We start from the raw sequence: 23412 nt of genomic DNA, 5'->3' as shown, positions 1-23412 counted from the left end.
TGGACAGATCCTGGAAACAGAAATTAAATAGAGACACAGTGAAACTAACAGAAGTTATGAAACAAATGGATTTAACAAATATCTACAGAACATTTTATCCTAAAACAAAAGTATAAAACTTCTTCTCAGCACCACATAGTACCTCCTCCAAAATTGACCATATAATCAGTCACAAAACAGGTCTCCACAGATACAAAAATATTGAAATAATCCCATGAATCCTATCAGATCACCACGGAATAAAACTGATCTTCAATAACAGCATAAAATTAATTGAAAGTGAACATTCATGTGGAAACTGACCAACTCTCTACTCAATGTTACCTTGGTCAAGGAAGAAATAAAGAAAGAAATTAAAGACTTTTTAGAGTTGAATAAAAATGAAGGCACAGCATACCCAAACTTATGGGACATAATGAAAACATTCCCAAGAGGAAAATTCATATCTCTCAGTGCTGAGAGAGAGAGAGAGAGAGAGAGAGAGAGAGAGAGAGAGAGAGAGAGAGAGAAAGAATACACTAGAAGCTTAACAGCACACCTAAAGGCTCTAGAACGAAAGGAAGCAAATTCACCCAAGAGGAGTAGATGGCAGGAAATAATTAAACTCAAGGGCAAAATCAATCAAGTGGAAAGAAAAAGAACTACTCAACCAAACCAGGAGCTGGTTCTTTGAGAAAACCAACAAGATAGATAAAGCCTTAGCCAGACTAACTAGAGGACACAGGGACAGTATCCTAATTAGCAAAATCAGAAATGAAAACGGAGACATAACAACAGAACATGAGGAAATCCAAAACATCACCAGATCCTACTACAGAAGGCTATACTCAACAAAACTGGAAAACCTGCATGAAATGGACAAATTTCTACAAAGATACCAGGTACCAAAATTAAATCAGGATCAGGTAAATGACCTAAACACTCCTATATCCCTAAAGAAATAGAAGCAGTCATTAATAGTCTCCCAACCAAAAAAAAAAAAAGCCCAGGACCAGATGGGTTTAGTCAGAGTTCTATCAGACCTTCAAAGAAGATCTAATCCCAGTTCTTCCCAAACTATTCCACAAAACAGAAGGTACTCTACCCAATTCATTCTACAAATTCACAATTACTCTGATACCTAAACTACATAAACACCCAACAAATGTAGAGAACTTCAGACCAATTTCCCTTATTTTTTTTTAATTTTTAATATTTTTTATTACGTATTTTCCTCAATTACATTTCCAATGCTATACCAAAAGTCCCCCATACCCTCCCCCCCCCCACTTCCCTACCCACCCATTCCCATTCTTTTGGCCCTGGCATTCCCCTATATTGGGGCATATAAAGTTTGCAAGTCCAATGGGCCTCTCTTTCCAGTGATGGCCGACTAGGCCATCTTTCGATACATATGCAGCTAGAGACAAGAGCTCTGGGGTACTGATTAGTTCATCATGTTGTTCCAACTATAGGGTTGCAGATCCCTTTAGCTCCTTGGGTACTTTCTCTAGCTTCTCCATTGGGAGCCCTGTGATACATCTAATAGCTGACTGTGAGCATCCACTTCTGTGTTTGCTAGGCCCCAGCATAGTCTCACAAGAGACAGCTATATTTGGGTCCTTTCAGCAAAATCTTGCTAGTGTATGCAATGGTGTCAGCGTTTGGAAGCTGATTATGGGATGGATCCCTGGATATGGCAGTCTCTAGATGGTCCATCCTTTCATCACAGTTCCAAACTTTGTCTATGTAACTCCTTCCATGGGTGTTTTGTTCCCAATTCTAAGAAGGGGCATAGTGTCCACACTTTGGTCTTCATTCTTCTTGAGTTTCATGCGTTTAGCAAATTGTATCTTATATCTTGGGTATCCTAAGTTTTGGGCTAATATCCACTTATCAGTGAATACATATTGTGTGAGTTCCTTTGTGATTGTGTTACCTCACACAAGATGATGCCCTCCAGGTCCATCCATTTGGCTAGGAATTTCATAAATTCATTCTTTTTAATAGCTGAGTAGTACTCCATTGTTAATGCAATTCCCATCAAAATTCCAACTCAACTCTTCACAGAGTTAGAAAGGGCAATTGGCAAATTCATCTGGAATAACAAAAAACCTAGGATAGCAAAAACTACCATCCAGTGGAAAAAAGACAGCATTTTCAACAAATGGTGCTGGCACAACTGGCGGTTATCATGTAGAAGAATGTGAATTGATCCATTCCTATCTCCTTGTACTAAGGTCAAATCTAAGTGGATTAAGGAACTCCACATAAAACCAGAGACACTGAAACTTATAGAGGAGAAAGTAGGGAAAAGTTTGAAGATATGGGTACAGGAGGAAAATTTCTGAATAGAACAGCAATGGCTTGTGCTGTAAGATTGAGAATCAATAAATGGGACCTCATAAAGTTGCAAAGCCTCTGCAAGGCAAAAGACACCGTCAATAAGACAAAAAAGCCATCAACAGATTAGGAAAGTATCTTTACCTATCCTAAGTCAGATAGGAGACTAATATCCAATTTATATAAAGAACTCAAGAAAGTGGACTCCAGAAAATCAAATAACCCCATTAAAAATGGGGCTCAGAGCTGAACAAAGGATTCAGCTGAGGATTACCGAACAAATCTCACCTGAACAAATCTCACCTGAGGATTACCGAATGGCAGAGAAGCACCTGAGAAAAATGTTCAACATCCTTAATCTTCAGGGAAATGCAAATCAAAACAACCCTGAGATTACACCTCACACCAGTAAGAATGGCTAAGATAAAAAATTCAGGTGACAGCAGATGCTGGCGAGGATGTGGAGAAAGAGGAATTGATCCATTCTTATCTCCTTCTACTAAGGTCAAGTCTAAGCGGATCAAGGAATTCCACACAAAACCAGAGACACTGAAACTTATAGAGGAGAAAGTGAGGAAAAGCCTGGAAGATATGGACACAGAGGAAAAATTCCTGAATAGAACAGCAATGGCTTGTGCTGTAAGACTGAGAATAGACAAATAGGACCTCATAAAATTACAAAGCTTATGTAAGGCAAAGGATACTCAATAAGACAAAAAGACCACTAACAGATTGGGAAATGATCTTTACCAATCCTAAATCAGATAGGGGAGTAATATCCAATATATATAAAGAGCTCAAGAAGCTGGACTCCAGAAAATCAAATAAACCCATTAAAAAATGGGGTACATAGCTAAACAAAGAATTCTCAACTGAGGAATATTGAATGGCCGAGAAGTACCTGAAAAAATGTTCAACATCCTTAATCATCAGGGAAATGCAAATCAAAACAACCCTGAGATTCCACCTCACACCAGTCAGAATCTCTAAGATCAAAAATTCAGGTGACAGCAGATGCTGGCGAGGATGTGGGAAAGAGGAACACTCCTCCATTGCTGGTGGGATTGCAAGCTCGTACAACCACTCTGGAAATCAGTCTGGTGGTTCCTCAGAAAATTGGACATAGTACTACTAGAGGATCCAGCAATACCTGTCCTGGGCATATATCCAGAAGGTGTCCCAACTGATAATAAGAACACATGATGCACTATGTTCATAGCAGCCTTATTTATAATAGCCAGACGCTGGAAAGAACCCAGATGCCCCTCAAAAGAGGAATGGATAAGAAAATGTGGTACATTTACACAATGGAGTACTACTCAGCAATTAAAAACAATGATTTTATGAAATTCATAGACATATGGATGGATCTGGGTTGTATCATCTTGAGTGAGGTAACACAATCACAAAAGAACTCACATGATATATACTCACTGATAAGTGGATATTAGCTCAGAAACTTAGAATACTCAAGATACAATTTACAAAACACATGAAACTCAAGAAGAAAGGAGACCAAGGTTTGAACATTTTGCCACTTACTTGAATTGGGAACAAAACACCCCTGGAAGGAATTACAGAGACAAAGTTTGGAGCTGAGATGAAAGGTAGGACCATCCAGAGACTGCCTCACCCAGGGATCCATCCCATAATCAGCCACCAAATGCAGACACTATTTCATATGCCAGCAAAATTTTGCTGAAAGGACCCTGATATAGCTGTCTTTTGTGAGGCTATTCCAGTGCCTGGCGAACACAGAAGTGAATGCTCACAGACAGTATTGAATGGAACACGGGACCCCCCCCCCCCAATGAAGGATCTAGAGGAAGTACCCAAGGAGCTGAAGGGGTTTGCAACCCCATAGGTCGAACAACAATATGAACTAACCCATACCCCCAGAGCTCTTGTCTCTAGCTGCATATGTAGCAGAAGATGGCCTAGTCGGCCATCATTGAAAAGAGAGACCCCTTGGTCTTGCAAACTTTATTTGCCCCAGTACAGGGGAACACTAGGGCCAAGAAGTGGGAGTGAGTTGGTTGGAGAACAGGGTGGTGGGGGCATGTTATAAGGGACTTTTGGCATAGCATTTGAATTGTAAATGAAGAAAATATCTAGTAAAAATATGTTAAAAAATAGACAGCAATTCAGCGTAAAGTTTTGGGAAAAGATATATTATGAAAACGCACCTAACATGTATGCTGGTATGATCATTTTAATATCTACCAAAACAGACATCTAATGTAAATTAATCAAAAGTAATAGGGAAGGACAATAAATATTCATCAATGGTAAAAATCTACCAAGATGGCATTTCAATTCTTTACATATATGCCTCAAACACAATCATACCCACCTTGGCAAATGAAATACTACTATAATCTGAATTACATATTGGCGCTCACACACTGATATGGGAGACCAAAGAATAGGTAATCTAAACAACAACAACTAATCAGAAATGCTGAAGATAACAGACATTATAAGCCAAATGTATCTCACAGATATTTGTAGACAAAGTAATGCAAACAAAAAAAAATATGCATGTACCTAAAGAAATTTTTCCAAAATCAGCTGCACACTCAAAGAATGTTTCCATAAAATATGGAAATATCTCCCCTGAACCATATCACTGCACCATGAATTAAAGCTAGATATCAGAAAAACAAACAAACAAACAAACAAACAAAAAACTAAAGCAACAGAAAGCTTACAAATCAGAAACTGAAGAACTCTCTATTGAATGAAAATAAGTGAAGACAGGAATAAATACTCAAGTAAGATTTGTGAATAAAAACAACCCTTGCATTACATCAACTGGCAAAAAAGAAAAAAGTAAATGAAATACTTTCCAGAATTCAATGAAAATGAATACACAGTATCAAAGTATGGGACATAATGATAGTGGTGCTAAGGGTTCATAATACTGGGTGACTACATTTTTTTAAAGGAGAGATCTCATCTCATACTAGCAACTTAACAACAAATATAAAACTCTAGAACAACAACAACAAAAAAAAGACATCCAACAAGACTAGAAGTCAAGATGTCATCAAACTCAGGGTTGAAACCAGTACAGTAGAAATAGCATATAATACAAAGACTCAATGAAGCAAAGAACTGATTCTTTGAGAAAATCATCAAGATAGACAACCCCCCCACCCAAACCAGCTAAAAGGTAGAGAAAGAATATTCAAATTAGCCAAAGCAGAAAGGAAAAGGTGAACATAACAATAGACACCAAGGAAATCCAGACAATCTTCAAGACATATTTTAAAAACTTGCATATCACCATATTGAAAAAAAATCTGAAAGAAAATGACACTTTTCTCAATATATTTTCCTTACCAAAGTTAAGTCGAGATCCAATAAACAACATAAACAAAGATATAACCCCTACCAAACAAGCTAGTCAGTCAACAACATCACACAACCAATAAAAGCTCAGGATCAAGTGGTTTTCGCTGAGTTCTACCAGATTTTCAAATAATAGTTAATGCCAATGCTTCTCAAATTATTCCACAGTTAAGAAATTGAAGGACCAATATCCACTTATCAGTGAGTACATATTGTGTGAGTTCCTTTGTGATTGTGTTACCTCACTCAGGATGATGCCCTCCAGGTCCTAGCAAACACAAAAGTGGATGCTCACAGTCAGCTATTGGATGGATCACAGGGCTCCCAATGGAGGAGCTAGAGAAAGTACCCAAGGAGCTAAAGGGATCTGCAACCCTATAGGTAGAACAACATTATGAACTAACCAGTACCCCAGAGCTCTTGACTCTAGCTGCATATGTACCAAAAGATGGCCTAGTTGTCCATCACTGGAAAGAGAGGCCCATTGGACACACAAACTTTATATGCCCCAGTACAGGGGAACGCCAGGGCCAAAAAAAAATGGGAATGGGTGGGTAAGGAAGTGTGGGGGGGAGGGTATGGGGGACTTTTGGGATAGCATTGGAAATGTAATTGAGGAAAATACGTAATAAAAAATATTAAAAAGAAAAGAAATTGAAGGACCGTTATCCAACTTATTTTATAAGGCACAGTTACCATGTTACCCAAACCTTAAAGATCCAACAAAAGAAAGAGAATTAAAAACCAATTTTCCTAAAAAAAAAAAAAAAATCAAAATTTCTCCATGAAGTAGTTGTGAACTGAAAACAAGAATAAACAATGTGTGGTCAAATAGTGTTCATCTCAGAGATGCTGAGATGGTACAACACATATAAATCGATGACTGTAATTCATCATATTGACAGAATAAAAGGCAAAAATGATGTGAACATCTCATTAGAAGTGTAAAAGGCATTTGATATGACTCAAGCCTTTTATTGATAAAAGTTTTCAAGAGATTAGGAATAAAAAGAAACCTAACACAATTTTTAAAAAGGCAGTTTACATAAAAATGATAGCCAACATCAACTTAAAAGAGAGAAACAGACTCAAGTTCCATTAAAATTAGGAAAAAATCAAGATTGTCTGTCTATTCTCTCCATATCTATTCAATATAGAACTTGAAGTCTTAGCTACAGCTGTAAGACAACTGAAAAAAATCAGGAAGATAGAAATAGGAAAGGAAGAAATCAATGTATTGTTATTTGCAGAATATAAAATAGTGTACATAAGTGACTCTAACAGTGCCATCAAAGAACACCTACAGCTGGTAAACACTTTCAGTACAGTAAGTGGATACAATAGCTTCAAATAATATAAAATATGTTGGGTAACTCTAATCAAGGAAGTAAAATACTTGTATAGTAAAAACTTCATATTTTTGATGGACAAAATGCAAGAAGATATTAGATGATTGAATAGATATTCTATTCTTCTGGATCAATAGGATTGGAATTAAACTGGCCACCCTAGCACAAGCAATTACCAGATTCAATGCAAACCCCAATGTATTCATGGGAATTCCAGTAATTCTTTTATTTTTTATGATTCTAGCACCTAAGATCTTCCAGAGCCCAGAGCCTATCTCCTTCACAGGAAAGGACCCTTATCAAAGATGACCCTCCAAGAGGGTAAATGACACCTTGGCAAGAAATGAAAGTGTATCACATATGGGTCTCCATGTCCATGTTGGGAGATGTGTAGAATATAATGAGGTAAGATGTAGGGAATTGCAGGCTGGTCTCCAGTTGAGCTGAGGTCTGAACTCCAAAAAGGGTGATAATTCACCTACATGATATGGTAGGAGTTCGCTTATACTCCTGGAACTCTGGCTCCTGCCTAAGTTACCCGCCCCCCACAGCCCTCACAAGAGAAGCATGGCTAGAAGTCACATAGGCAATGGCCCAAGCTTCTGACCTTCAGGCTAAACTCCTCCCTAGTTACCTAGCAACAATAAAATAAGACAGCATACTTTAAAAAGGGCTGTTCAGCCCCTGCTTGCTCTCTGACTTGTCTCCCTCTTACTCCTCACTCTCACCCTCTCTCCTCTCCTCTCCTCTCCCTCTCCCTCTCCCTCTCCCTCTCCCTCTCCCTCTCCCTCTCCCTCTCCCTCTCCCTCTCCCTCTCCCTCTCCCTCTCTCTCTCTCTCTCTCTCTCTCTCTCTCTCTCTCTCTCTCTCTCTCTCTCTCTCTCTCTCTCTCATTCTCTCTCTCTCTCTCTCTCTCTGCCTTTCTATAATAAAGCTCTAAAACCATAGACAGTCTCTGCTCATCAAGGCTGCACTCACTCTCACAGGTGTTGGGAACCTCTTCCCTCATCCCTCTCTCCCATAACCCCTGTTGGCTTTAGCAAAGTAGCTCCATGAATCCCAGGTAGGACTGCCCCTTGCCACCCCCCAAAGAGTGGGTCAGAGGATGCCCACCCAGGGATGAGAGGAAGGTATATAGAAGCCCTCTCATTCCTGACAGACCAGAGAATACGTAACTCAGGCGGGGTTTGGGTTTTCCCCTTCCCCCTCTTCCCCAGGGTCCCCTTTTTAGTTCCCAACAGTAATATTTTCAGAAGCACAAAATATTCCAGAAAATTTATATCAATGATAGGACAGTGCTGTATAGGCCACCATGAACATGTCAACAATCATTATGAGTAGCTATAAGGAGTGGAACGCACAGGGGCCATCATTTTGTTTCTGACCCAAGCCTCACATAACTGTTCTGCTCAGAATGAAGCAACAACTACCACACTTGTAGTTGCTGATCAATTGGATGCTCATTTTTACATTAGATCCAGCAAACATAGTAGTGGCCTCCAGGACACAGCTCTAGAGCAGTACCAGGTCAGATCACAAATATTTGATGTTAGGTGATACTATAAATATTGGAAGAGGAAAGAAAGTTATCCTTCCTGTGTGTTCACAAAGAGCTTACTTACAACTCTAAATAAATGAATTTGAAATGGTCATGTACCTGAGAAGGAGTGTTCTTTATATAGGACCATGGATGTGAATATACCTAACAGGGTATAAAAAGAGTGATGGGGTAAAAGAACACAGAAAAAGGCATAGGTGAAATGAATGGATAGAATGAGCATTCTCATATTTTTGAAGACTTCACTAAGCATGATGTGTTTTGCTTCCAGCTTCAAAAGTTACCTGAAAGAGTACATGTGGAACACATGAATTTCTTTTTTTATTAGATATTTTCTTCATTTACATTTCAAATGCTATCCCTAAAGCTCCCTATACATTCCCCCCCCCACCATGCTCCCTATACACTGCCCCCCCTGCCATGCTCCTCAACCCACCCACCCTGCTTCCTGGTCCTGGCATTCCCCTGTACTGGGGCATATGATCTTCACAAGACCAAGGGCTTCTCCTCCCATTGATGGCCAACTAGGCCATCCTCTGCTACATATGCAACTCTGGGGTGTACTGGTTAGTTCATATTGTTGTTCCTCCTATAGGGTTGCAGACCCCTTTAGCTTCTTGGGTACTTTCTCTAGCTCCTTCATTAGGAGCCGTATGTTCCATCCAATAGATGACTGTGAGCATCCACTTCTGTATTTGCCAGGCACTGGCATAGCCTCACAAGAGACAGCTATATCAGGGTTCTGTCAGCAAAATCTTTCTAGCATATGCAATAGTGTCTAGGTTTGGTGGTTGTGTATGGGATGGATCCCTGGGTGGGGCAGTCTCTGGATGGTCCTTTCTTCCATCGAAGCTCTGAACGTTGTCTCTGTTACTCCTTCCATGGATATTTTGTTCCCTATTCTAAGAAAGAGTGAAGTATCCAGTTTGATCTTCCTTCTTCTGAATTTTCTTGTGTTTTGCAAATTGTATCTTGGGCATTCTAAGTTTCTGGGTTAATATCCACTTATCAATGAGTGCATATCATGTGAGTTCTTTTGTGATTGGGTTACCTCACACAGGATGCTATCCTATAGATCCATCCATTTGCCTGAGAATTTCATAAATTCATTGTTTTTAATAGCCAAATAGTACTCCATTGTGTAAATGTACCACATTTTCTGTATCCATTCCTCTGTTGAGGGGACATCTGGGTTCTTGCCAGCTTCTGGCTATTATAAATAAGGCTGCTATGAACATAGTGGAGCATGTGTCCTTCTTACCAGTTGGAACATCTTCTGGATATATGCCTGGGAGAGGAATTGCTGGATCTTCAGGTAGTACTATGTCCTATTTTCTGAGGAACTGCCAGACTGATTTCCAGAGTGGTTGTACCAGCTTTCCAACCCACCAGAAATGGAGGAGTGTTCCTCTTTTTCCACATCCTCGCCAGCATCTGCTGTCACCTGAATTTTTAATCTTAGCTATTCTGACTAGTGCAAGGAGGAATCTCAGGGTTGTTTTGATTTACATTTCCCCAATGATTCAGGATATTGAACATTTTTTCAGGCCATTCGGTATTCGTCAGTTGAGAATTCTTTGTTTAGCTCTGTGCCCCAATTTTCAATGGGGTTATTTGATTTTTCTGGAGTATATCTTCTTGAGTTCTTTATATATATTGGATATTAGTCCCATGTCAAATTTAGGATTGGTAAAGATCCTTTCCCAATCTCTTGGTGGCCTTTTTGTTTTATTGACAGTGTTTTTTGCCTTACAGAATCTTTGCAATTTTATGAGGTCCCATTTGTTGATTCTTGAATTAGGTTATCAAGCTAGGTCATATAGAGTGAATTATGTGGTTTCCTGTGGGAATAGGAATGAATGGGATGTGAAACAGGTCATCTGGTGAATGAATATTTGGGATTTTCTAGTTTTACCGTAGTGGGTTGTTCTGATTCTAGTTGTAGTCTAATGCTAAATACTAGTTCCTCAAGATGTGGTTGTCCCCAGTTACCAAATCTTCATGTATTCAAGTGATGAGTTGTGAACCTTTACTCCAATTCAAGTGGCCAATAAAAGGCTAGAGCATGTGATTTGGCAGTGGAAGAAGATGTGTCAGGGGTTTGATAGAGGGGTTGCAGGTTGAAAGAGGAGGGGCAGAGGAAGACAGAGGAAGAGGAAGCCACCATGGACCAGAACCATGTAGCCAGGAGAAACAGCAAATAACAAGGGGATTTATGGCTGGGGAATAAGTTAGTATAGTTCTAGATTTGTCCAAGTTAGGTATATGTCTTATAAGTAAAATACCTGGATTGTGTCTTTTTTATGAGTTTAGTAGCAATATAAATTCCTACTACACTGGCACCCAATGGAGTTTAGAAGCAAAATAACCTAAGATAAAATTCTTCTCCCTGAATATAAACAACTAGGACAGCACTCTAAAGCTGCAGCAGGGTAACTGTCAAATGCTGAGTTAGAGTCTAAGGGGTTTACACAAAGCTAACTTAGCGGCTCCCTTCCCGGTGCTAATGCCCCAAGCAAACCACTGTGATTAGAGGTAGCACCCCAGCACAGAACTGGAAAGTAGTCAATGCCAAAACTCTGTTGGGGTTTCTGCATCTCAGAGAAAGACTAGAGTCCCTGGGGGTACTGCTGAGCAAGATGCTTCACAGATAGAGATCCACAGCTGAAAAAACAGCAGGTAGCTTTCCAATACCTTCTCACTGGCACAGTAGTCTGATCTGGGCATTTCTGCCCAAGTAGCCTTTCCAGGTTAGCTTTCCTGCATTCTCACATTTAAACATGACGGGGGACAGCCAGACCCTGGTCTCCCATCTATTTGCACTGAGGGCCACTTGGGATCTGGGCATGTGCTACTGGCAGAAGACCAGTTCCACACCCAAGAATAACAGAAAAAGATAGTAACATCTTAGGAATATGGAATCTGTGGTTTTTTTCTATAGTCAGAGTCTCCCAATGAATAAATCAGAAAGGACGGCAATGTTCTGAATTGAACACTAGAGGGAGAAAAAGGTACAGGAAACTCTGGATCAGGTAATAAAAGTTACAAATTGATAAATTTTGAAAAGAAGTAGATACAAGAAGATGAGAAACACAATAAATACGTTTTGGGTTTTATATGATGCTCTTTTGTGCTGTTCAAAAGGATGGATTTAGAGGAAAAGGACACCATGCTGATTATCATTATTGCAGAGTTAAGCCTTATTCTTATCGTAAGAAGCATATTGGATTGATATGGATTTTCAAACCCTAAAACCTTAGGAAAAAGGTAAAGAGCCTTAGAAAAGGCATGGAAATATTTTATAAAGAAGAAAGAGCAATGTTAAGGCAGTAAAGGGGAAAATATATAAAACTATAAGTCAGAGTTCTTTGAGAATTTCTTAGAACATGTTTTGATCATACTCATCCCCTTCCTACCTGCTCTCAGATCCATCCCCTTCACTACTCACACCTACCCTGCTTTGCATCTTTGTACATTTTATTTTTTATTTTATTGTGGGAAGCCATTCCGGACTCCCTGGCCAGCCAGACAGAAATCTATTCCAGGCAGTAAACAAGCCCATATTTGGTGGATGGCACACCCCTAATCCCTGATTGGCTGAGCAAGCCTGCCTGGTGAGGTGATGTGACCTGTGGTGATTGGTGGGGGTGTGGTTGTGGCTGGAGTGGAAAAAAAAACACTTGTAACAAGAGAGGCTAGGGGATTTGAAGAGAGAAGCTGCCTGAGTAAACTGCTTTAAGAAGAACCAGTGGTTGCGTTTTTCTTGCTGGTCGAGTTGGACACAACATTTTACCTATCAAGAATAGTTGGAACAGCCTCCACACTGTTGGATGTATAGCTGTCCATTTTCATGTGATTGAATTTCTAGGGGCTACACTCATAAGGAAAATCACCCTTTCCCGGCAAGTATCACTTGATTATAGCTGCTTGGGTGAGATTGTGTGCCTCTTTTCTCCATACTGTGATTTTGTCTTTCTTGAACTTGCCCAGGTCTTATCACAATTCTGTACACATACCAAGCCTGGACTCTTCAGAAGACAGTTTGCTGACAATAATCCATTGCCTTTAGCTCTTACAGTCCTTCTATCCAGTATTCCACAGTGATTCTCAAGTTGTGGAAAGATTCAACTCTTGTTTTTGCCCTTGTGACAGGCAACATGGATCTCTGCTTACATTCTTCAGGACTATAGTGTTGGAACTGTCTGTGTGGTCATTAATTTGGAAAACAGTATTTAGAGGCTACTTGAGATCAGAAAAACCTGGGTTTATAGGACTGGGAAATGTACAACCATATTTATGTCAAATGATTTTACTTGGAAAAATCTCCTTTTCTGACATTTAAAATTTTTGGTTGCCTTCACATATACTGAATTGCTGGGCTTTCAGTATTTATTGCCATGTTTTATAAATAAAATAAATAGAAAGCAACTAATATTGTTTCTGGTGTACAGTGTGTTTGTTTTTTTTTTTTAATGTCTTTCTCGGTTATGACCTGTGAATACTCTAATTGTACACCTGTCTGTTCTCATCTCATCTGTTGTCTGATTTACTTCAGAACTCTATGAGGATGTAGGGCATTCATTCATGCAATATGTTTCCACATACCTTCTCACCACTAAGGTGTATGAACTCTGCTCAGAAAGACAAAAAGGGAGGCACTAGGCCACACTTCACCTGAAGCCACCATTTGGTCAGGATTGGGAGAACAATGCAGCCTAAGATGGGTCCCTGAAAAGAGTTGAAGAGTTAATGTCATAAAAGAGGTTGCCCTACCATGTCCCCAAGGCCTGACACTATTATTGAGGATATAGAGCACTCACAAAAAGGGACCTATCATGACTGCCCTCCAAAAGACCTAACAAGCAGCTGAAAGAGTCAGATGCAGATATTTGCATCCAAACAATGGACAGAAACAGCTGACCCCCTGTTGTTGAATTAGGGAAGGCAGAAAGAAGCAGAGGAGAAGGGTGATCTTGTAGGAGGACCAGACATCTCAATTAATCTGGATCCCTGAGATCTCTCAAACACTGGACCACCAAACAGACAGCATACAACAGCTGATATGAGGCCCCCAAACACATACAGTAGGACTTCAGTGTCTGTGTTCACTAAGAGATGATGCATCTAACCCTCAAGAGACTGGAGGCCCCAGGGAGTTTAGAGGTCAGGTGGGGTGGGGGATTGGGGCATCCACATGGAGACAGGGACTGTGGGAAGTGGGTGTGGCCACAGGCCCCGGGAAACCCACTTGTTTACTGCCTTGCCTGAGCATGTGCAGTGAGGCGGCATGCGTGGGCTGCCTGCCAGGCTGGACAGTTCCTCATGATCCAGACCTGTCAGCCTATCTGTGAACGACCTAAACTCATGCCTGGAGCGTGAATTCTGATTGGATGATGTGGGGTAGAGCTAGAAGGAGAGGAGTCTTGAGTAGTGAGGAGAGTTGTTGTTTAGCCCTTGCCCTAGGAAGAAGCTAGAAGTAGAGTAGTGAGGAGTTTTAGCCCTTGCCATGAGTAGGAGTAAGAGAAGTAGAATAGGAGTAGTTTATCCCCTGCCCTAAGAAGAAGCTGCTGGGGAAGGGACCTGTAAAAGAAAAAAGCCCGAAGTAAAGTTGCTGCGTGAACCCGACTTGGTGTCTGTGTTGTTCATGTCACCGGCTCCGGGGACCTGTGACAAGGGGCGTGGGGAGGAAGTGTGGGATGTGGAACAGTTGTAGAGTGGATGGAAGTTGGGGAATGGAATATGGAGTGTAAAAAATAAATTAATTTAAAAAAACAATAAAAGAAGTTACCCTACAAAAAGCAAATCTATAGCTTCAACAATACAACTGCTAAAAAACTCTTATGCAATCATTTCACAGAAATTAAAGAGTAATAAAAATTTTATATGGAAACAAACCCACTTTCAAATTGCCCAGAATATGCTGTAATAAATAAGAAACTTATGGAGGTATATCCATCCCAGATTTCAAGTTTTTTTACAGAGCTGATGTAACAAAAAATGTAATGGTACTGGCATAGGAAACGACACTTTTGTTGCAGTTAATCTCTCCAACCCAATTATGCCCCGACAATGAAAACACAACACAATTAATATGAATACATGCTGTGCTCCTAGATTGGGCAGATCTACCACTATACTACATATATGAGATCCTTTAGGACTTGCAGTTTCTCCAGACTAGTTGATTCTGCTCTACTTCTCTTCTTCCTCCTCCTCTGCCTTCTCTCTCTCTCTCAAACCTCCTTTTCTTTCTTTCTGATCCACCTTCCCTCTTTATCTGACCAATCATCAGCTCTCCTTTTGTTTTACAAATTAAGGTGAGAAGAAGATTTACAAGAAGTCATCTGAGTGCGGATTCATTCCTTGTTCACAGCGTCTCACATGAGAATGGAATCTATATCAAATATAATTTGCCCCAGGGGTATCCACAACACTTCACCAGCTTTCCTTTATTTTACAAATTATTATTTCAAAATATTTCAAATAATATTTCAATAATAGAATTGAAAACACACACGTATAGGCCCACACAGCTATAACCACAGGAATTTTGTTGAAGAGTCCCGTCAATTCACACAGGGGAAAAGAACATACAAAACAGAAAAGAAGCATTCAATAAGTGATAGTGGACAAACTAGATAGCTACATACATAATAATTAATCTAAACTTTTGTCTCTCACCCTGCTTAAAGCACAATTCCAAATAGACCAATGGATCAAGGAACTCAACATAAAATCCAATTCTCTAAACTGATAGAGGAGAAAGGATGAAATATGATTATATTCACTGCACAGTAAAAGTCTTTCCGAACAGGATTCGATATCATAAAACTAAATTGTTTCTGTACTATAAATGACACCATCATTTGAGTGGAATGGCAGTCTACAGAATAGACGAAGTAAATATAACAGCAGTACATCTGAAAAAATATTAACATCGGGTGTGTATATGAAGAAAGCCAAATTCAAAACACCTGCCATTTTTAATATGGGCAAGAACATGAGAATGAATAGGTTATGGTTCCAGGTAAAAACCCACTATTATTTTGATGAATGGATATGAAAACATAGTAATGCCTAATGATATATTAACATACCCATAGAGCACAAAGTCATTCACACCTCATCAGAGAAAATTCCTCTTGCAGTATGTGGATATTAACACAAAGATGCACAATGGCCAATGTGCAGAAAGTGAGAGACTTCTCAGCACTAAGCCCTAAGTGACATGCATTTATTAAACACCATGCACCAAGTCTCAGAAGTCTACAAGAGAAAGTGGAAAATCATAAGATACAAATAGTTCTAAGGAAACAGAACTAATTTTCTGCCTTCTAGACACAACAGAGTTGATTTGTGTTAATCCACAAAGGCTGTTACAATACTGACAAGATCAGTATAAGTTCAAGCCAAATAAAATTGCAGCATGGAGAAGTAAAGTGGAAAGAAGCATAACTCAGAAGCTATTTACAAGCAAAACCTCCTGGGAGAAGGAAAATCAATTTTCTTTAAAGGAGTGATACTGAGTATGATGAACAGCTCTCTAGAACATGTCTACGACTTCCTTAAATGGTACTAAAATTCTATACATTCACTTGAGGATGGGTAGAAAGAAGTCTGGTTAATGATTATAATTAAGAGACACACAGATGATTCTAACTAACATCATCTTTCTTTTCATTACTTGGGAAACTAAACATCATGCAGAGTGGAGAGGCTACAGAGCAGAGATCCTGACTTAGATGAGTCTTCTTTCAACCCAGGCTCAAGGTCTCAAGCTTGGCCATGAAGCAACTTTGTGCCTTCTCTCAGGTCACTCAACAAAGTGGCTTAAATCCACTAAGATCCTAATGAGTGAGTACCTGAACAAAAGAAAAACATGCTAAAGGTCTCACTGAATCTAAGACTCAGACAAGAATGAAGAAATGTGGAAGATACATGGGAGGAAGAAGTTCAAGAACTTTAGATAGACATGTGTTGACTGTTTTCTTACTGAATGTGAAAAGGACTATGGAAAGGGGACAACTAGTTCTGGAAGTCCACAATCAGAAAGTAATGTACAGACATGAGTATGGATGGTGGACTTGATGAACTGTGTATTGGTCTTTCTGCTCTGAGAGAGAATATAGCACAGAGTTCACCTGAACACACTTTCCCAGCTTCCCAGAGATCTAGGTTTGAGCAGATTCTACTAAAGTCTGTATGTGTAAGAAAATTGATATGCAGGACTTCATTTGGTAAATTATATAGGAAGAACCACTTCAAAATATTATTCCACAAGATGTCTCTTCTTATTCACACAAGAAACCACTTAGCTCATTCCATCCTACCAAGTATAATGTCTTGATGCCAGAAATTTAGGAGTCTGGTTGGTCTCACATGAACTCCTTCAGTTAACCTTGAAAACTGAAAGCAGAACACAACTTGTACTTTGCAGGCAGCAAGGTTCTAGGATGCTCAGGTCTCCTGCTTCTCTTTATAGGATGCTCAGATCTAGAATGCTCTAGAATGCTCAGGTCTCCTTTTTGATGCTGTTACTATTTCTGTGCTTTCTTATGTATACTTTCACACATATTTCTTTGGACACAGGGTTCTGCCTTAAATCAAATCCTCTGCCCTTGGCATACTCTCTTCACAGTTTTTCTCCTACTTATTTGGGGAGGAAGCCAAGTTCATATTCTCCATTATGCAAATCCAGGATGTGTCACTCTGTTTCATCTAGAATGCACAATGGTGACTATTATAGTATCATGTCTTATTGCTTAGTTAGTATCATCCACTGACTCTGCTCTAGGATTACCTCCTGGAGGCTACCACCATGTTCTCAGAGCATAATGAAGTGTTGAGTTCCCAGATGTCATACAGACACTTCTAAAGTCTTTTGTAAAGGCAAAGTTAAGTCTGGACTCACACTCTACCAAAACAAACAAACAAACAAACAAACAAAAAACAAACCAACCAAAGCAGACTACCAGGTTGTGAGGGAATTTTTCATCATGTTTCCAGCTTTATTTTAAGAGTCTTTTACTGCTTTTTATCGATCCATCCCATATACAGTCATCAAACCCAGACACTATTGTGGCTGCCAAGAAGTGCTTGCAGAAAGGAGCCTGATATAGCTGTCTGTTGAAAGGCTCTGCCAGAGCCTAATGAGTACAGAGGAGGATGCTTGCATCCAACCATTGGACTGAGCATGGGGTCCACAATGTAGGAGTTAGAGAAATTACTGAGGGAGCTGAAGGGGTTTGTGACTTCATAGGAAGAAAAACAGCATCAACCAACCAGACCCATTGTCCAGTGCTCCCAGGGACTAAAACACCAACCAAAGAATACACATGGAGGGACCCATGGCTCCAGCTGCATATGTAGCAGAGGATGGCCTTATAGGGCATCAATGGGAAGAGAGGGCCTTGATCCAGTGAAGGCTCAATGCCCCAGTGTTGGGGAATGCCAGAGTGGGGAAGTGGGAGTGTGTGGGTGGGGGAACACCATCATAGAACCAGGGGGAGGAGATGTGGGATAGAGGGTTTCCAGAGGGGAAACTAGAAAAAGGGATAATATTTGAAAGGTAAATAAAATATCCAAGAAAAAAGAAAAAAAAAGCATGTTATATAAACTTTGCTTTTTTAAAAACATGTGGTAGGAGGACAGGACACCAGAAAAGAAACTTTTGCACTAAGCAAGCCACAGACTAGTTGTATTCAGGTTGAGAGAGAGAGAGAGAGAGAGAGAGAGAGAGAGAGAGAGAGAGGAGAAGGAGGAAGGAGGAAGAAGGAGGAAGAAGGAGGAGAAGGAGGAGGAGAAGAAGGAGAAGGAGAAGAAGAATAGGGAGAAGGAGGGAGAAGAAGAAAAGAAGAAGAAGAAGAAGAAGAAGAAGAAGAAGAAGAAGAAGAAGAAGAAGAAGAAGAAGAAGAAGAAGAAGAAGAGGGAGGAGGAGGAGGGGATAGAGAGAAGGGGAAGGAGAGGAGAGAGAGGGAGGGAGGGAGGGTGAGAAGAGGGGAAGGAGGGATGGAGGGAGGGAGGAAGGAAGGAAGGAAGGAAGGAACAAAGGAAGGAAGGAACAAAGGAAGGAAGGAACAAAGGAAGGAAGGAAGGAAGGAAGAAGGAAGGAAGGAAGGAAGAAGGAAGGAAGGAAGGAAGGAAGGAAGGAAGGAAGGAAGGAAGGAAGGAAGGAAGGAAGGAATGTTTTCCTTGTCAACAATCATGACCTGTATCTCTAACAGACTTTCTAGTCCTTCTACATTGGTCCCTGATCCTTGGGTGGAAGTATGTGAAATAAACCTTATGTCTAGGTCTGAGCACTCTGCATTCTATTATTCTTTGCATCTGGACTAGTTGTGAGTCTCTGTGTTAATTGCCATTACTGTTAAAAGAAAAGTTTCTAAGGAATGCTGAGACATTCAATAACCTATGGCCATAAACAGTAACTCATTTAGGAGTTGGTTTAATACTAGATACATTTACCACCCATTAGGGATGATGACTCAACTAGGCATACCTTGTTGTTCTGGATAAAAGGACTAGGAATTGGTTACATCTTGTTGATTCTAAATCTAAACAGAAAGTGATTGGCTACTCCCATGACACTTGTTCCACTACTGCACCAGTGGACATACTTTGCCAGAGTAGTCACTATAGCTCATGACCCTCACAGATAGATAAGACTGATGGTTATATTTAACCTCTGGTACCATTAATAGCACTTTGAAAGCTAGTCAATAAGGGATGAAGCTTTCAGGCAAGTACCAGCTTGGGTTCCCATGTTCTAAGTGTCACCTGTGAAGTATATTCAGCAATAGGGGTTTACCATTAAATTCTGGGTAGGCTGTAATGTTTCAAGGTCTATGACACTTTACTGGCCAGCAACTCCAGAAGAGATTACCCATTTCTGGAGCTATAAGTTTTATCATGTGTGGTTCAGAAGAGGCATTGCCACCCAGTTTTAAAGTAACTTCATTTAAACTGTGTGTGTGTGTGTGTGTGTGTGTGTGTGTGTGTGTGTGATTTATCCCTTCCTTTATTTTTTCCTCTTCCCTGCCTCCCAATCCTCCCCATCCTCCACCCTAATATGTATCTTCTCCTATCATTATTCCACCTTTATAATATTCTATTTTCCACACTTGAAAGACCACTAACAATTATCCTTTACTACTTTCTTGATCTTTATGGGTATTTTAAATAACACAGAGATCTATGCCTTTTCAGTTTAACTCTACATATGAAAGAAAACATGTGATGCTTATTTTCCTAGGTCTGTTTAGCTCACTCAAAAGGACTGTTTGCAGCTCCATCCATATGAATTCCACAATTTCATTTTACTTAAAAACTGAGTAATATTCCTTGCCTAAATGAAGCACCTTTTCCTCATCTGATCTCAGTTGATGGACATGTAGGTCATTTGAATTTCCTGGCTGTTGTGAATGGAGAAGGACCAAACACTGATAAGTAGTTATCTCTGTAGGAGGAAAGAGTTCTTTATGTATATGCCCAAAAAGCTATAGCTGGTTTATGTGGTAAATATATTCCTATGTTTGTGAAGAACATGAACATGTTTCAGTTTTATTTCCAACAGTCATCTTTTCTTGGTACCATGAATAACCAGTTTTTTCATTATATAAGACCTCAGTTTATCACTTAACAATGTCTGTTAATGTACTAAAAGCCATCAAAAGTTCCAAACGGCGAGTATTTCTAAGATACCTTTATGCCTAGGAATACTCCTCATTGAAGGCTAATAGTTCTTAAGCTCAGTCTGCTTCCTATGGTCTCAGCAGTTAGGGGCTTCTGATAAGCAGAAGAATGAAGCATACAAGTCTACAAAGAGAAGAAGTACAGGAACCAAAGGTCAAAAGCCAGAAGGAAGCAACTCTCTAAACTGAGCGAAGGTGCACAAATAAAGAAAAAACACAGAAAGTTACCCTCATGTTTGGGGTGAGCAGTAAAGAAGAGAAATAACAAATCACTCCCAGAATTGGTGAGATGTGCCCTATCCACTGAAATACATTTTCCAGCCCACAGCTGTTCCTGCTTTCATGGAGGCCTACTAGCAATAGGAAAAATGAGATTAAACAACTCCCACAGCCCCCTTTCTGCCAGGTCCCCCTGGGGCACAACCAGTAGTTGTCTGTTGCACCTTGTCCTGATGCTCCATTTTGTGACCCACAACTCTGGCTGTCCTATTGGATGCCTACTGGCCTCAGAGACAAGTAGGAGAGTCTCCTCCCCATGAATTCTATGCCTGCCAGGTCCCTCTGGGGCAATCCCAGCAGCTGTGAGGTCTACCATGTCCTGAGGCATTACAGGAAAAACTGATAAATTCCTTAAACTAATACATGTAAATACAATCAAATGGGTGAAAGAAATATATACAACTGTTCAAGGCCTGAAAATGGAAATTGAAGCAATAAAGAAATCAAAAAAAAAAATGAAGGAAGTCTGCAGGGGGAAAACCTAGGTAAGAGAACAAGAGCTGCAGATGTTAGCATCACCAAAAGAATAGAGGAAATGGAAGACAACATTTCAAGAGTATAAGGTAGATAGAATTAATCAATATTTCAAGCAAAAGAAAATATTAAATCTAAAAACATCCTGACAGAAAATATCCATGATATCTTGGACACTATGAAAAAAAAAGTTCAAACTTTAGAATAATAGAACTAGAAATACAAGATGATTCCCAGGTTCAAGGTCTAGAATACATTTTCAACAAAATCATGGAACAAAATTTCCCCAACTTAAATACAGAAAAGTTTATAAACATACAAGAATCTTATAAAGCACCAAACAGATTAAATCAGAAAAAAACCTACCTGCCACATAATAGTCAAAACATTAAACATACAGGAGAAAGAAAGATACTAGAAATTTCAAGGGAAAAAGGCCAATAAAGGAAGACCCATAAAGCCAGAAAATCTTGGATAGATTTTGGCAACCTCTAAGAGACCACAATTTTCAACTCAGATTACTGTACCCTGCAAACATTCAAGCACCATAGATGGAGAAAACAAGATATTTGTTACAAACCCTAACATAAGCAGTACTTATCGACAAATCCATCCCTATGGGATGCACTAGAAAGAAAACTCCAGCACATGGAGCTTAACTCTACCCCCAAAACCACAGGGAATAAATAATTTGACACCATCAAGACAAGAAGAAAGTACACACACCACCACCACCATCAATACCACCAACATCAACATAACAGGATTTCCAATAATTAATGTCATTCAAATTAAATGTACTCAATTCCCGATAAAAAGACAGGCTAACAGAATGGATGTGAAAACAGGAACTATCAATCTTCTGCATACAAGAAACCACCTCTGGAACAAAGATAGACATTATCTTAGAGAAAGGGGCCGAGAAACAGATTTTCCAAGCATCCAGACCCAAGAAGAAAGCTGGAGTAGCTATTATAATGTCTATTAGAGTTTCACATGGAATTAATTGAAAGAGATGAGGAATGATAATTCATACTCGAAGAAAAAATCCACCAAGTTTATGTCTCAGTTCTGAATGTCTATGCCCTAAATAGAAGGGTACCCACATTCATAAAAGACATTAGTAAACCTTTAATCACACATATAATCCAAGATATTAATATTTGGAGACTTAAATACCCTTTGATCAGCGATGAACAGATCATCCAGATAGAAAAAAGAGAGAGAGAAATAAACTAACAGATATTATATATCAAATGGATCAAACTAATACTTAGAATATTTCACCCAGACAGGAAAGAATATACCTTCTTATCAGCAACTCACAGAAACATCTCCAAAATTTGCACTCACTCTCTCTCTCTCTCTCTCTCTCTCTCTCTCTCTCTCTCTCTCTCTCTCTCTCTCTCTCTCTCTCTTGGCAGGTGAGAAAACGTTGAAATAACCCTCTGCATCTTACCAGATCACTTCGGATTAAAACAGGACTTAAACAATGACTGAAAACAAAAAAGTCTACAAACCCATTGAACCTGTACAAGTCTATACTCAATGAGTACTGGGGCAAGGAGAAATAAAGAAATTAAAGACTTTCTAAAAATCAATGAGCATAAAAGTACAATATAGAAAATCTTATGGGACACACTGAAAACAGTTTGAAAGCAAAGTTTATATTAATTAATGCATTCATAAAGAAATTGGACCCATGCAACCTTGGGTACAAACTTGGCAGATGGTTCCACAGTCCTCGGGGTACTCTCCATGCCTCAGGTGTCATAGCACACACACGATCTTATGATCACTGAGGAGAATCAGCCTCCAGAGAGGGCTCTGACCCAGGGACTCAGGTGAGAGCACCAACTTGTATCCCAGGTCTCTCAGAGACCAGTCTGTGTAGAAGAGCACATGGGCTACAGAAGCAACAGAGCTTCTTGGACAGTGTTCTTTCAGGCCTTCATTTTCAGCCAGGAGGTTGATCTGAGCTCCAGATCTCTGTGTACCTTCCCTGCCAGAGGAGAGCTTGCCTGGAGAAAGTGCTCTGACCACTGGGACTCAGGAGAGAGTTGGACTCCCAGGAGTGCTGACTGAGGCTAACAGAATCACAGGAGGAACAAGCTCCAGCCAGAGACAGCTAGAACATCTAACACCAGAGATTACCAGATGGTGAAAGGCAAACATAAAAATCTTACTAACAGAAACCAAGACCACTCAGCATCATCAGAACCCAGCATGCCAACCGTAGCCATTCCTAGATACCCCGAACACACCTGAAAAGCAAGATTCAGACTTAAGAAGGTAGAGGATTTTAAGAAGGGTATTAATAACTCACTTAAAGAAATACAGGAGAACACTGCTAAAAGGTAGAAGTCCTTAAAGAGGAAGCACAAAAA

This window comes from Mus caroli, unplaced genomic scaffold (assembly GCF_978045245.1).
Source record: "Mus caroli unplaced genomic scaffold, Mus_caroli_1 scaffold_17, whole genome shotgun sequence".
In the NCBI taxonomy this organism is placed as follows: Eukaryota; Metazoa; Chordata; class Mammalia; order Rodentia; family Muridae; genus Mus; species Mus caroli.
This window is presented reverse-complemented; position numbering follows the sequence as displayed.